We start from the raw sequence: 16,686 nt of genomic DNA, 5'->3' as shown, positions 1-16,686 counted from the left end.
CATATATTATATCAAATACTGTGATTTTTTCATGATGGTTCAGTATAATAAAGATTCTTTGTGGCTATACTTTGCCTCAGCTCCTATGAATCCACATAACTTCAACCCTGCTTTCAACTGCCATAACATTGTGATTTATATAGGTTTTTATGCTGAAACTAGTAAGTTAAACTTTCACAATAAGGAAGTTAAATCTCAAACAGGTCCTGACAGCTCTATTAATCATATAAAAGCCATGATTTCTGTTATGCATCCTCACAGAGAATTTTATGCATAAAGAATTGCCTGGTTTAATCTGAATAGTCTGCACAGAAGAAAAACAGCTCTCTGAGAATAACAGCCTTGAGAGTGCAGTGGAGCTGTGCTGATGGACTGGAGCAGCAGGGTACTGACAATCAAGGAGGGCAGCAACAGGTGATCAGAGCATTCCCACGTAATTTAGCACAGAACAGGCATTGTAATGGGCTCTTCAGAGGAAAAGGGATGAGCTGCTAAACAGGCACACCACTAAAATTTCCAAACTGGTTCTGAAGTCAAGCAGACATTGTCATTTCAGCAGAAATCTGCTTCTTATCCCTGAGCTATCAGTGCAGGGTGGCCCTGACATGGCGAGTAATGTGCTCTGACTCTGTGATTCAGGAGGCTGGAAAAATGCTTTATTAAGATAAGTTATATTACACTAGTACTGTAGTAAAACTATACTAAAAAGATACTAGTAAGTTAAAATACTATACTAAAGAGATACTAAAGAAAAACCCGTGACTGAGACAGTCATGACACAGCTTTGACCCAATTGGCCAATCAATCCAAACAACCATCACCAGAATCCAATTAACAAACCACTTTGAGTAAACAATCTCCATAACACATTCCACATGTGCCAAAACAAGAGCCGCAAGTGAAGATAAGAATTGTTTTCTCTTCTTCTCTGAACTTCTCGCTGCCTTCCCCAGGAAAAATCCTGGGAGAGAGAATTACGTCTCTCTCTGTTCAGAGAATGTGCATACCAAACAGATTTCAAAAGACAAAAGAAAAAAACAAAACAAAACAAAAAAAAACACATCACAAAAACAAACCAAAAATCGACCCAAACCAAAAAGAATGGATGCAGTGTTCCTTAGATCTGTGTCTCAAAGGGGGAATCAATCGACATAAGGCCTGCACCCTGTTCCCAGGTTGCTGGAAAGATGTTTGCATCAGTGAAGAGCAGCTGTCCTGTCACCTTCTGTCCCTCGTGGCCCTCCTGTCTTTCTCAATGACAAACAGATCTTGCCCAACAGAAGTGCCCAGGCTGCAGGCACAGTGGGCCTCATTTGTGGGCACAGGGAGCTGCCCAGAGCTGCTTGCTCAGCCCAGTGTGGTGGGCAGAGCAGGGAGCTTGGCTCAAGCTTTGTCAGAACTGTTGATGTTGAGCAGCTCTGTTCAAAGCCTCTCTCTTTCCTGCTCTATCAGGAGCTGCAAGGTTAGCAGCAGCCAGGAATAGGTAATGCTATGACCAGGTTCCAGCTCTTGCCTAACTCTTCTATAAATGCAAGAGCTTTCTTCAGTTTTGGTGACTGACAGCCTTTGAACTTATCCCATTGTAGCTCTGAAAGCTTTGAATGGCTTCTGCAGAACTGGCTCTAGAAAACAACAACTGTGCATGTAATCCTCTGATTTATGCAGCAGGGCAGAACTTCAGTGAACTCAGTATCTGAGGACTTTTTCTTTCTATAAGAAAATTCACAGAATATGCTGAGTTGGAAGGAACCTGTGAGAGATTTTGTTTTCCAGAGCTGTCTTTCTAGACTGTATTACCTCCATAATCAAAGACTACCTTCCCTTGACTCTTGCTCTTCTGTTCTTGGATTTTCTTCCTTACATGTGAATGACAGAAATTCTCTTCTGTGGTTGTGTTGGACTTTGGGTGACTTTTCTCCCAGGATATGCTACAGGTACTGGATCCAAGAGAAAAAGAAGCCCGTGGGAGCTTCCTAGCATCAGCCTAAAAGTGTTTAGAAGAAACTTTGATATTCCCATTTACCACCTCCTGTGGGTAAACCATTTTGTTTGGTTCATTGATTGGAAAGAGTCCCCATTCTTGGTTACTCAGCTACTTTCTTTGTTTAAGTATAAATCACAGTCTGGTGGGAAATGAAACTCTGTTGTTTATATGTTATAGTTCCTTGTCTTTGAGTATAATTGCAATTATGTTCTGTAGTTATGGCAAATACTCTGAATGTATTACAAGAAGGCAGTAGGGAAGGAAAAACCTGCTGCAGTGCAGTTCAGAGCCTATTCCCAATTCCTAATATAATTTACTGACAATGAATTCTGCAAATTATTCATAAAACAGCAGTGGGCCTCATTTAGCAACATGACAGGGCTGCATGTAATTAGAACTCTTTTAAAGTGTTTTTTTCCCCCCCTATAGATCAATTGTCCCTGCTATAAACGTTGCTAAAATCAAACATAGGGATTTTCAGTGTAAAATACAGTGCAGCCATCTGGCTCTTGGTCTGGGAGTACCTGGTGGATGCTCCAGGTGATTCAGTCTCTAGGGACCTGCCCTGAATATTTTCTGTTTCTTCTCAGGACTTAGCAAATGCCCACAGCCCTGCAGAGACACAGCTGGAGCTGTGCTGTGCCACATTTCACCTACAGACTGGGCAGAGCCTTTGTGGGTCACCCATTCCATCCAAAGGATAATGACAAACTTTTATTTACTCATGTCAGTATGAAAGGAATTGTAACGTCAGCAAATCAGTTTCTCTACATTCCAAAGCAGAGAGTCTGCCCTTCTGGTATGTGTCCAGAAAAGCTTCTAAACTATCACTGAAATGAGCCCACTTTGGGTTTTAAATGAAATCTTGACCTGTGACAGTTTTCCAAGGACTTGGAACCCAAGGCCACGGAGGTGGTACTCATGTACAGCCAGATATGTCTGGAATAACTGCTAAATATCAATTGCCCTTCTGAAGCCAGCCTCTTTATTGTCTGCTTAATGAAGAGGAGCTTTTACTTCATGGCCTTTCTATTGCAGAGTTTGAGAGTGAAATGCTAAAAAAAAAGTAAACCCACATAAATCTCATCAAACACTCTTCTCCCTAATGTTCAAAATCTTAATTCAAAACTTGCTGGAGTCAAAGGGGAGCTCTTTGTTAACTTCAGTGGGGCTTAGATCAAGCTGTGAATGTTTGACTAATGGCTGTTTTGTTCCATTTAGATAATTACCTCTTTCTTTATCCCATTTCAATGGTTCAAGTTTGCTTTGCCCACAGCATTATTTTGCATGTCATTGGCTTCTCTCTATTGCTTCTGTGCCAGTGGCTTTACAATAAATGGGACTTACATTAGCTATATAATTATGTTTTCCAAGTATATGTTGAATATTTAGTCATGTTTGAAGATGAAAAAACAAGCATATGTGTATTCGAGTCAGAAAATACTCTACAGACTTGGGAGTTCAGTCCTGTTTAAGGGAAATTAAAGGTTAAAAGGGTCTGATATTGATGATCTTTTATGCCAAGTCCAGCATTTCCTTTCTCAATCCCCTCCTTGTCAAACCTTTTTGAAACTCCCCAATCCCATTATTTTCCAAGGTACAGGAAGTAAGTCTGTGTATCTTTCCAACTGAAAGGAGGTTTAGATTAGATATTAAGGAAAAAATTCTTTAATGACAAGGTGGTTAAGTTCTGCACAGAGCATCACAGAGCACTGTGGTGTCTTTTATCTGAAATGCTGATGTCTCTGGAATAAGAAAGTCTTACTTTCTCTCAAGCTTAAATTCCTAATTTTGGGACTGACAAAAATTTTATGAGAACTTTTCATGAAGACAGAGTATGTTCTGTAAAAAAAAAAAAAAACAAAGGGGAGGGTAGAAGTAAGTTTTCAATCTATGAAAATTATTTTTGTACTTCCAGAACTGTTAATAGTGAAAGCAAACCTTCCCAAAGCAGCTGACAGCTCTTACCTGGCCTGCCCAGACCTTGGCTGGCATGAAGATCCTGCACTGCTGACAGATGTGTGCAGATGTGTGCCCTGGGCACCAGGATAGGGGCACCACTGTGCCTGGCTAAGGAGCATTTCAAACAGGGCACCTAAACAGGGGAAACTGAAGCAGTAGGTCAGGCAAGGGCATTGGCAGGAGACTCCTGCTTATTCTTGAGTGGGTATGTCTTGCCTCTTTTCCCCTTATTGTGTTAAAAGGATCTACTCTGAACCCAAAGAACTGCTTGCACAAATATAAAATAGAGTGCAACAAAACAGTGCTCCTGGGGACCCAGGGCATGTTTCCCTCCCTTAATTCCTGCTCTGCCTGCTCTGTTCTGCACTCCCAGGTAACAAATTACTTAGAGTAAGCAGAAGACAGAATTGTGGCTCCCTTTCTGCTCTGCATTCACCTGGGGAATTTATTGGGCAGTGAAAGGCATTTTGGCTGCAGTGCTGAAGAGGTGACATTAGGAGTGACATTTCCCTGAGCATGCCCAGGGATTGTCCCTCTCCTCAGGCTCTGGCTAGGGGGTAAGCAGGAGCTAAATCAGTCAGAAATGGTGCTGAGGGTGCTGCATGGGCATGGTCAGAGCAGCTTTTCCTCAGCTGTGGGATGGGGAAATCTGCACAGGGAAACCTGGCACAGACACACAGGACACTGCTCTCAGTCTTCTAAAGCTGCTTTGCTTGCTGGGAATTTTCTAGATTCATTTCATCTGCTTAATTTTTAGGGATTTCTCTTTGGTTTTTATTAGTTTCTCAAAAGAACTGTGTAACTGCTATAGATGTCCATGCTGCCAATGCTCTCCTGCACTAAAAATAAACAAAGTAAAGCATTTCAGGTTTTACTTTAAAGCTTTGACTTTTCAATTCCAAATCAACCTATGGCATATGGATTCATGACCAATGTACTCTTGTGTATGGCCTCAGTCCAGCAAAGCACTTAAGCACATGCTTAATTTTAATTTTGAACTAAATGGGGCAGTGAATCACATGCTCTAAATGTGGTTAAAATTAAAATTAACTATGTGTCTCTTCTGGATGGGGGCTCTGTAAGGTATTTCCACTTCTTGCCAGCATTTCCATTACTGAGAAATGCTCATTCTTTTTGCTTTTCACCTTCCATTTATTCACTGTTCTTGAATGGCTTTCTTTACCTCTTGATCAAATGGATCAAATTTCTGTGAAAACCTATGATATCAATTCAGCATACATAAACTGATAGCAAGATAGAATCCCAAGGCAAGTGCCCAGTGGAATTTTTCTGTTTTGTATTTTTGAGGTTCCTGCAGCTTATTCCCCATTCTTAGATATATATAAAATTATAAGGCAATTTGAAACAGCTATTGCTGCCTCTTCTCATCAAAGAATTTTAAAATCATATTTGCCATATCAAAAACCCTAGAGACTGGAAGGATTTGTGACGATTTGCAGTCATCTGATTAGAAGCAAAAAACCAGAAATTAATTTCAGTCACTTCCACACTCAGCATCTTTTGAAAGATGGAGATAAGGCAATCTTTCTCCTCTCTTATGTTGTAAATCATTCAGCTGGACTGTATCAAAATGATCTCTCATCCTTTTTACTAGCAAGACACAAATGCTGGGATATCTATTAGAATAATAGGGAAATGCACAGAAAGAAGTGGAGGGAACAAGAGTCTAGTTGCTGGGATTTTTTAGTTTTAAAATGTTATTCTGTGCAGAAAGGGCTGCTTTCAGCTTCTGTAATTAGCCTGAAACTTTGGGCTCATTGATCTCTGAGGGAATGAATGCACGTGGATTGTGGCACAGTCAGAGCAAGGCAAAACAAGGTGTAAGAACAAAACTGGCACCTCTATGGCAGATGTTCTTCAGCTGCTGGTTTCCATTTCTTCCTCCCTGTGGCTGTGGGATATGAAATCAGTGAAGAGTTTTTTCTCTCTTATTCTGCATTTCCTTACATGGTTGGATTCTCACTACCAGCTTCTTTTCCACACATAAGGGGGGAAAATATATCTCCTGTAAATATCAGGATTATGCTTTATAGTAGAGTTATTGTGAAATTTGTTTTCCATTTGAATTTTCTGTGCCTTATTCTTACTTGTTAATGCTCCAAAAAGAGGGCTAGTCCTCATGCTTTTCTGTAAAGAGGAAATTTTTGTGTTCCAGGAGATATTTCAGAACTTGCTCCAGCACTTGTATGTGTTGCTAAAAATGGTTTTTTTAGACCTTTTCATACTCCTTTTTTATTTTTTTCATGGAGGACTTTTTCTTTAAGTTTGGCAAATACATATTTATGCCTTGGGTCAATTCACAGAAACATTAAATTTAATTTTTTGTTAATTTCAGTAATTTCTTATGTCTACTTACAGGTAGCATTTTAAAAACAATTAAATTATGAATATACTCTAATAGTCCTGACTAATGATTCATTTTGTATCCATTCCTTTATGCCTGTGTATTTCCCTTGGTGTTTAAGTCTTCCACTTCAGCTAAATTGACATTACTCAAACATTAGGTAAGGGCTGCTTACCAGAAATGTTAATTCATGGAGAACTCTAAAAGAGGCACCAGTAATACTTGAGCTCAATGTGGGAATTCATCTCTCTTTAAGTTATTGAGTGTACACAGTTTTTGTGTGTCTCCCTTACATGAACAACAGTTTGGGCAAAGAATCCTTGCCTTGATGAGGTTTGAGCACAGTAACAATGCAAAGAGGGGGGAGATATCTCAGTGCTCACACTGGATTTGCAAAAAAAAATTTATATTTTAGTATATAATTGTATAAAATATAATTTTATATAATATAAAATTATATTTCTATATTATATAAAATATTAATATATTTTATATAATATAAAATAATACAAATATATATTTATGTTATATAAAATTATATATAATTTTATATAATATAAAATTATAATATAAAATATATATATTTTATATTATATTTTTATATAATATAAAATTATATATATAAATTATATATTATTTATTTATTGTAATTATTTATTATTTGTTCTCATATTTAATATTATTTATTTTATATTTTAATATATTATTTATTATAATAATTCATAAAATATTATTTTGCAAAATAAAAGTCTGTAGAACTTCTGTTGCTTTAGAGGTCCAGGGGAGCTGAGGATTCCAAGCAAGTGTATTCAATCCCAAGTGAATCCCTCTGGTCATTTGTAAATGCAGAGCAATGACTTTGGCAGTGGTCTGGACAAACAGAAAACCTGCCTCAGTTGAGAATAAGGGGTCATTTCTGTGCTGCTCTGGCCCACATGGACAGAAAGGGGAGGGGGATTCATTTCAACTTGCTTGCTTTTATCCATGGTACTGCAGGACAGCACTAGGGAAGCCTTTTCCCCATCATGCTCTGCACTCTTTGTTTTCCTCAGGTTTTCCTCTCACTTGAACACAGAGATAAATCTGGTGTGGCCAAATTCATCCCTCCTAACTCTACCTGGTGCCTCCTGGAGGCTGTTTCTACACACACAGAGACACCTGTGGGTTCTTGCTAGGTGCACACTATGGACTTCTGTAGTTTTATTACCAAAATTAACCAAAGGAAGTTCATAAATGCACACCAGAGACTTCACAGCACAGGTAAAACTGTTGGCCCTATTCAATCAGTCCCACATGCAGGAGCTTGTGAGTCCAATCTGTGCCAAAACTTTGCCTTGGAGTGGAGACTTCACAAATAATCTTTAGTATCCAAACATTTCTGGTTTGTTGGTTTCAGTCTACTTCTCTTTGTTCTAATTAGGTATGAAGAGAATAAGGAGATGTTTTTTCTTAGCTGCTTCTCCTCTTTGTAGTGTATTGATTGCTTTACACTTCCTTAGAAAGATCAATATTCCATTAGGAGCAGAGCAAAGCACTACAGGAGAAACAAACCTGGCTGTTGCCAAAATTGAAAGCTCAGTGTTGGGAGACAAAAGTTTTTTTTCCAGAAGTGGAATGAAAATCTTTTGGATAACTGTGGAAATGATGGTGTGTTTCTACAGAACTGCTGGCAGGGTGTAGCTGTTATTGTCAGGAGAAATTGGTTTGCCCATCTCCACCAAATATTCATTATGCCAGGAAATACCTGATAAATGTGCTGAAGGAAGCAATTGAGCAGGATGGTACCAAGCAGGAGTGCAAGGAGAGGTTGGAATGATTTCTGTCTAATTTCCCTGGTCCGTGGTGCACACAGAGTCACAGAGATGCTGTCACACCTTATGCCTGCTTTGCTAAACCTTGAGTTTCTGTGCTCTGGGGCTGCTCAGGCAAGTGAAGCCAGCACAGTTATTCCTTCTCAGAAGTTATTTTTCAGGGTTTTGGAAGGTGCATGTGATGTTTTTCTTCTTTGATTTTCTTAATTGCATTTTCATAATGGAAGCTGTATAATCATATAATGAGGCTTTGTAATTATGGCAGGTACAGGTATAATTAAAAATCTTTACAATATATCATGAATAAAAGCAGGTTTTCTTCTATGAAGCTATTTTAGAAGATTAGCAGGGGTGTTATTTGTGTTTGCAGGTTTGGAGTCAAGTGGGAGGTACCTGTTGATTTCCAGCACTCCACAAATTTAGCAAATAAAATTTAGCCTGACATTCCTGGAAATTGTCCTTAATATTTCCAAGCCTCAACTTGGAAATACAATACCTCAACTTGTACTACTCCCTGTACAATGTGGGAAGCCCTTCAGAAATGTCATTATTGAGACTCAGTTTCTCTGATGTTCAAAAAAGGGGGCACTTAAAAATTCCAAGGCTGGCCCCACTGAGTTCTCTGAGGAGTAACACTGGTGCTAAATTTGACTCTTGATGCCCAAAATATTTCTACACTTTTTAAATGCCTGAATGGGCCCTGGCAGGACTGAATTCCTGTAAGTCCTCTACATCATGGGCAGCTTTTAACCCTAGGGTACAGTGGCATCTTTGGTATAACCTCAGGATTCTTCCAGATCAGTATTTTAAAGAGTTTTTGTAAATATATATATATATATATATATATAATTTAGTAATGAGCTCATTTTAGAATTAATTCTTTTTTAAATGAGAACAAATTTCCTTAGAAATAATACTAAAGTCTGACAATGTAATTTTTTTTTAAAAACCCCAAACATTTATATTAGAAATAAAGTACATTATGCACACATGAAGCTTCCCTTTATCATATGTGGGGAATGTTCTGGATAAAAACACCCCTTGCTCCCTGAACAGTACTTTTAATTATAACTGTCAGAAAAATAGATGAATATAATGTGGGTTGGTTTTGAGTCTTTGACTTTTCTCCTCAGATTGTATCAATGGGGATTGTTCAGCTGAATCTCTGCTCACTGAGTGCCATGAAACTCTTCGTTGTGCTTGAGGGGAAAAATGGGAAAGCAGAAAATTGTTACTCAAGGACAGAACATTAGAGATGGCCATGAGCCAGCAGAGCAGAAGATGTAGTAAAGCCTGGAGAGTGGTGACTAACAGGGAATGCAGTGATGCTGAGCAGAGTTGTCACTTCCATTGACACCAAACAATTTCAGCTGAAGGTGGATAGGAGATTTTTGTCAAAATAACTTTTTTTTGCTGGTGTTTCTAGAAAAAGGCCACAGCTGACGGACACTGATGTGATTTGGTTAGTTCTCTGATTATTTCCAGATTTGGTTTTGATTTTTTTCTTAGTGGTAGAAAGGTATTATCATCTGCCTTTCTAATATACTGTGCTGAATTTTAAGATGAAGGGAATAGGAATGAAAAATTTAGAGGGGGATTTCTCACTCTGTCAGGACTTCTCCTCCTACATGATTCTATCATGGTCACAACTTTCCCCTTCTGTGGCACAAGGAGATTTTGAGCACTTTTGAGTTTCCTTTTGGGGGGACTTGGGCCAACCCCAAGGGGTGACAAGACAGCAGTGAGGACACAGGAGAAGAGATCAGTGTTTCACAGAGCTCAGTGTGAGTGTGCAGCACTGCAGGAGCAGGGATCAGTGTTTCACAGGGCTCAGTGTCAGTGTGCAGCAGTGCCAGGAGCAGGGATCAGTGTTTCACAGGGCTCAGTGTGAGTGTGCAGCACTGCAGGAGCAGGGATCAGTGTTTCACAGAGCTCAGTGTGAGTGTGCAGCAGTGCAGGAGCAGGGATCAGTGTTTCACAGAGTCAGTGTGAGTGTGCAGCAGTGTCAGGAGCAGGGATCAGTGTTTCACAGTCAGTGTGAGTGTGCAGCAGTGTCAGGAGCAGGGATCAGTGTTTCACAGTCAGTGTGAGTGTGCAGCAGTGCCAGGAGCAGGGATCAGTGTTTCACAGTCAGTGTGAGTGTGCAGCAGTGCCAGGAGCAGGGATCAGTGTTTCACAGGGCTCAATGTGAGTGTGCAGCAGTGCCAGGAGCAGGGATCAGTGTTTCACAGTCAGTGTGAGTGTGCAGCACTGCAGGAGCAGGGATCAGTGTTTCAGGCCCATGTGTGTGTGTCCACACTGAAATGTGAAGATGAGCCCATCAGGGGATGTGGATGAGCCCAATTCCAGCCCATTTCAGGAGTCACTGGCTGCTGCTCTTTGGGAAAGCCCAGCCCTGCTTTCCTGGCACCAACAGATCTTGGCAATGCCTGGGTGCTGTGACAGAGCCCAGGTAAGGAAGTAGCCAAGAGCAGCACTTCAGCAGTTTAATGAGGAAACACAGAGATCTCCCAAGCTGCTGTCCCCTCTGCACAGGACAGGCAGGAGCAGGGAGGCAGAGGCAGCACTGAAATCAGCTGTTCCTCTCTGAAGCTGTCTCAGTGTGGAGGCAGGGTTTTGCAAAGCCACCAGGTGGGATTCACTCCTGCAGAAAGATTTTCTTGACAAATTGTGAGTGACAGAGTTTCCTCTCAACTCTGTGGTCCTTGGCACAAAGGGCCAAGCTTTTGCCAAGTTCATCACTGAACACTCCAACTTTTTTTTTTTGCCACAGCACCTGAGCTCCAACTTCAAAGCTGAGGTTTTTATCTTGCTTTGTGATAGAGAAGAAGGAAATAAATTCAATGAGCTAAAGCAAGTGGTATATATGGTGATTTAAAAAAGAGTATGTTAGGAATTTCACTAGTTTTTAAGTCAAAATATGAAATATATATCTTTCTCTTGCATCTCTTATCAACTGATTTTGTTAAAGGTGAACAAGAAACATCACATTGACTCATTCAATCACCTGCTGCTAGTTTACAAATCCTCCTATTTTCCCCTTTTTCTTCTCTTTTCCCCTCAGGAAGGAGAATTACTGCCCTGATGTGAAATGTAGGATTATCCTTACTGCTCCATTCAGTGACTCCAGGCTTGTGCCTGCCCCATGGAGGGCAAAGCTTGGCTGCTGCTTTCATCCAGTTCCTCTCCTGCTCTCCTGGTGTGGGGATGAGAAACCTCAGCCCTTTGGCCTGGGGGCTCAGCTCCCCTTCCCAGCACAGCAGCTCCTGGTTTGTGGCAGAATTCCCCCAGGCATGGCAGCAAAGAGCAGTCTGAATTTGCAGTAGCATTTCAGTGGCGCCTTCTGACATTATCTGCATTTACATTGTCAATAAATGTGTTTGCTTGGAGGCTCTGTGGGAGAGTCAGGATCCCAGGCACTGCCTGTTGGAATTTTTGAGGCTTTTTGTGTCTAATTAATCACAGAATATATATGTTAAATTATTTATAGAAATAAGTTATGCCCTTTGAAGGCTTAAATTATTTAAAAGGCTTTTAATATTTTTTCCTAAATAACTCTTGCAGAAACCCCTTATCTGCTTCAGTGTTAGAGGGTCAAGCTGCATCATTTTTTATGTACCTTGAAGTTGGGGTTGCATGTGGGAGTGTGTACCCCTAATTTTCTACACAGTGTGGTCTGACAGGAAACACAGCAAATGGAGAGGGGAGATAGCAGAGGTTTTTCAGGCCCATGTGTGTGTATCCTCACTGAAATGGGAAAATGACCCCATTAAGGAATGTGGATGAGCCCAATTCCAGCACTGACACCCAAAGGATTAATCCACAGATTGGAAAATGGAAAGTTACCTGAAAAGCTCACCCTTTTTTATCTTTTTTTTTTCCTCTAAAGGTAATATTTTTGTGTAAAAATCACACAGATTTCAGATTTAAGGTATTCATAGGCACTCTTTTCCAGGCATCTGGCAAGGTATTTCCAGAAGGGGCTATAATTAACAGCATTTGAAATCTGCCAAGGAGCATTTTCCTGCCCACATTATCATTAAAATAATTTTTCTCAGGGCTCCAATTCTTAGGAAAAAGCAAACAGTTAAGAAAGGACTAGTCATGCTCCAGGAAAACAGCAAAGCCCAATTAAAAGTACTCCAATGGGCTATAAATCAGGAAAAACAAATTCTCTTGCATTATTTGAAAGGCAGTGGTTCTCCCCATTAATAAAGTGACCAGAACAGTGATTTTTTAATGCTGCTGAGCCATGGTTTGGATTCCACTGGAGCAAAATTAATCCTGAAAGAAACCTCCTGCAACCAGAGGTTTGCAGCTGTACTAAAGTTGTCTCACTCAGTCTGGAAGTGATGAACAGCATTTATTATATCCAAACCTTGCCAAGGCACTGGACTTTGTTCTCCTCTGGTTAAACACATCACAGAAATCCACCCACACAAGTAGAAATTGTACACTTATCTAGGACAAAAGCTCTCCTTATGTTATACACCTTCTGGTCCTAAAACCAGATTTTCTGTGGCTGATGAATGCCAGGGTTTCCTTAAGATACCAGGGTTTCATTTGGAAAGGATGACATTTGACGTAAGTTGCCCTTTATTACAGAAATAAAATTATTTTGATTTAAACAAAATGGAATTATTAGGAGATGGAACTTGCATAACCACAAAGCAGAACTCCCACAATTGCTGGGAGACTGCTAATGCTGATAAGGCAAAATAGGTTTTACTGCACATGCTGTGAAAAGGTAAATTTTAGCACTGTGACTCTTGTGAGGACAAGAAGGAATGCAATCTGCTTGCAGGAGGGTTGATAGAACATTTTCTCTGTCTTCTGGAGTAACCAGAGAGGCAAAAAGTTCTGGGAACTGCAAAAGTTCAGTGCCAGCTCAGTTGTGACCTGTGCCATTGTTATCAGCCTGGGCAGGTGGGGTTTGCCTGGTGAACTGGGAACTGCTCCTTTCCCAGCAGGAAAAAGGGAATATTAGGAATTTCTGGCAGAAACTCCAATTGCTGAGCCTTTACCCTGCATTTTATAAATGGGTTCAATTGTATCTGATCTTGCTTGTGAAATCTGTGTGACTGAGGCTGCCTTTGGTACAGGGCTCGTGTGGAACATGGAGTGATGAGAGGAAAATATTCTGGTTCAGGGAACTGCAAAACTCCATCAAAATTAGTGCTTGTGCTATCTTTGGCCTAGCAATGGCTAAGAATGAAAAACTGATTTCAGATTTTTTTAAACTTTTTGTCCTCTAATATGAAAATTTTAATATTAAAATTTGGCATTACTCCAGCTGGAGGAAGTAGGTTTTTCTTTTTATTCTTCAGTAACTTGAAAGTTTTGCTTTTCAAAATTTTACTAAGTCAGAAGAAAATGAAAGAGGAAAAAAACCCCTATAATTAAAATTTTTCTCTTTTATTCTGTGCCAGAAAGAAACAGAGGAAAAATATAGGAACAAAACCACAAAAACTAAATGGTCTTTTCTGAAACAGTATGGAAAAAACCAACGCAGCTAAAAACTTTTCAGCTCTAAAAAAGGGCCCAATGTTCACAAATAGAAGTGTTCACCAACTCTCCTAATGAAAGGAGAAACTAGGTTAGACCAAGTTGCTGTGTTGCTATCAGATTGACTAAAAATTTGATCTAATAAAACATGAAAAAACACATTTTTAATGTCCTTTGTGCATGGTTGAAGCTCTGGCAATGGCAGCAGTAGTTGATACTTATGGGAAAGAGCATGGAAATATAAAGCAAATGTTTCTTGTGCTTTGCTTGTTCCACTCTCCCTTCTAAGAGTCAGCAATTTCAGGACCTCCTGAGCCAGAGGCTGCCTCTGCTCCTTTGGCTTTGGCAACCATCAGTGAACACCTCTCCTCCTCAACAGCCTGACTTTCATTCTCTGCAATACCCTGTGACAATCAGCTGTGACTAGGAGCAAGTAAACAAAGCACATCTATATATTTGGTAGTTGATGTGTGTATTTATTTCAGAATTACTGTGATCCTGCACGTTGTGTCTGCCCAGGCTGACAAACCTGCTCTGCAGCACCACATCCCCTTGCTCCTGTGGTGCCTCCTGCTAGGATAAAACCACACCTGGCTTTCCATCCAATAAAAGAGATGTGCAGCAAGCTGCAGGCTTGGAGGAGCAGCAGTGGTGACCAGGACCTTTGGGAAGCAGGAGTATCCTGGTGTGCATTTCTGACAGCTGCCCTTCCCACTGCCTCCCCAGCCTGCCCTCCAGAGGAGCTGGCAGCAAAGCCCAGCCTGTAGCTGCCTGTTTTACACTGCATCCCCCCAGCCTGGGCTGCAGCTGCTGTGTTTTGGGTGGTTTGCAGCTGGCACAAACTCAGCAGTGCCCACCCTGCAGGGGCAGAGCAGTGAGCACATTGAGGCCATTGGTTTTCTGTTCTCCAGCATTTATTGATTTAAAGCACATTGAGGCCATTGGTTTTCTGTTCTCCAGCATTTATTGATTTAAAGCAATCCCTGAGTGTACATTCCTTGGATGATCCCTTTGTGCACTTGCAGGGAGGCAGCTGAGAGCTGGTCCAGGTCCCCAGAGAGGATTTTCAGCTCCTGGGTTATCCAGGGCTCCTCTGGCTGCAGGTGAGCCCAGCCTGTGCATCAGCACCCCTGGCAAGGCTGCAAGCTGGAAAAGGCAGTGACACAAACATCTCCCACTCCTCTTTAACATCTCCCACTCCTCTTTAACATCTCCCACTCCTCTTTCACTGCAGTCTGGCCTCCCTCTTGCTGATCCACAGTTCTCTGCCATGTTCCTTTTCTCCTGTGGTGGTTTCCAGGTGCATCAGGCTCACCAGGACACAGTGAGGGTGACTCTGTCCCAGCCAGGAGGCATCTTCTCCTTGGCAGCTTTGCTCTGTAATCCCAGCTCTCCCTGCACCCCAGCCTCCTCTGCTGTGCTGGTTTGGAAGCATTCCAGTCATTCTGCAAATCCCCCAGGGTTTACCAGACCTGGCATGGCTCCCCTTGCCTGTGCATGGGGCACTTGTGGCACTGATTTGCTTTGAGAGTCACCTGTGATGGGGGGTAAATCAACTTCTGCCATCTTCTGCAGCTCTGCAGGGTTGTGCCAGCATGGAATGAGGTGAAGCCAAGGGACCAAATTCACCTCTGTACAAAAAAACCTGTGCAATAATTCAAATCCTACTTAATCTCTTGGATCAAGAAATGTTTTTTGTCCTGGTCCTTGAAACAGAGAGACTCAAAGTGAAAGGGAGTGTTTGAGTCAGGTGCTCCAGATGTAAGTTCCTTCAGATAGGTGTCTAAAAAGGATGAAGTTTACTTTCTGTAACGAATTTAGATGATGCTAGATTGATTTCCAAGAAGAAGAGAGAGAGTATAAGGAAGATATTTGTCCAAAACAAAACAACAACAAAAAAATCTGTGTGGAATATAATGTTCACAAGCCTTATCCCCCTTTGACCCATTCAAATCTTGCTCAAATTCCATTGTGCCTTTTTTCCATTTAGTTCTATAGTTCCTTGTAATTACAGAGGTATATCAGCACCTGAAACAGGGATCTGGGGAAGAAGCTGAATTAGATTAACTGCTGTTCTTTACTTTGATGTGTTAGCTCTGTGTTCCTATGATAGAAACCTTTTGTCTTACCCAGTGCAAAATCAATGCTAGTTCTAAATCCCAGCCCCAGAGGACTCAGCAAATACATAACAGGATAGCTATCATTTCTTAAATAATCCAGAGCAAAGTGAATTTTCACATTACCTCTTCATAATATTTCCAGTGTCATTAAAACAAGCAGCTCACTCTGCTGTAGGAATTTTCATATTTTCTATTTTTTAAATAGAAGATGATCAGGTTAGAGAATACTTTTTTCTTATCTATTTGCTTCGTGTATTAAGCACAGTCTATTTTTAATAAATTTTTAGAGATACACATAATACCACATGAGATTCTCCTACCTGAAAAATTCAAAGTTGTCTGTCATGCACCGGCATACCGAGATGATCCTTCTCAAAACCTTCCCACAGAACCTGAAAGCTTCCTTTCCCAAGCCTCTATGAGCGTAATGAATCAGAAATCTGGAACTTTTTTCATCCCAAAATGTGTCTGCAGAATTCTCCCTTCAGCTGTGCTGGTGCAGTTCGTGCCTAACACGCTCCTGCTGGTTTTCTTTCGACTTTCTTGTCAGAGGGAGCTGTCGGTGGTGCTGAACTAGGGGTGAGTTTGTGACATGCAAACATCCTCAGGGCATGTAACCCCTGCTTCCACTCTGTGCTCCACAAGCGAGCTCCCCAAAGATGAAAACCCTCAGCCCACTGAGCAGCCCCCCTTGCTGGGAAGTTTGCTCTACATCCCATGAATCCAGTTAAGAAATGCTGAATTTCTCCTCTATGTTCCCATGTCAGATCAACATTTTTTGTTTTATGAACCACTGATTAATGCTGAATCCCCACCAAAGCAGCAGGATGGCTTGCTCAGAGGAAGGATGTATGTGGCCAATGGACCAAATAACCAGTGCCTTTTACCTCTCTTCCAGAACCTGTCACTCTTACATGGATGTCACTCTTACATGGATGT

The sequence above is a fragment of the Molothrus ater genome, chromosome 16 (assembly GCF_012460135.2).
Source record: "Molothrus ater isolate BHLD 08-10-18 breed brown headed cowbird chromosome 16, BPBGC_Mater_1.1, whole genome shotgun sequence".
In the NCBI taxonomy this organism is placed as follows: Eukaryota; Metazoa; Chordata; class Aves; order Passeriformes; family Icteridae; genus Molothrus; species Molothrus ater.
This window is presented reverse-complemented; position numbering follows the sequence as displayed.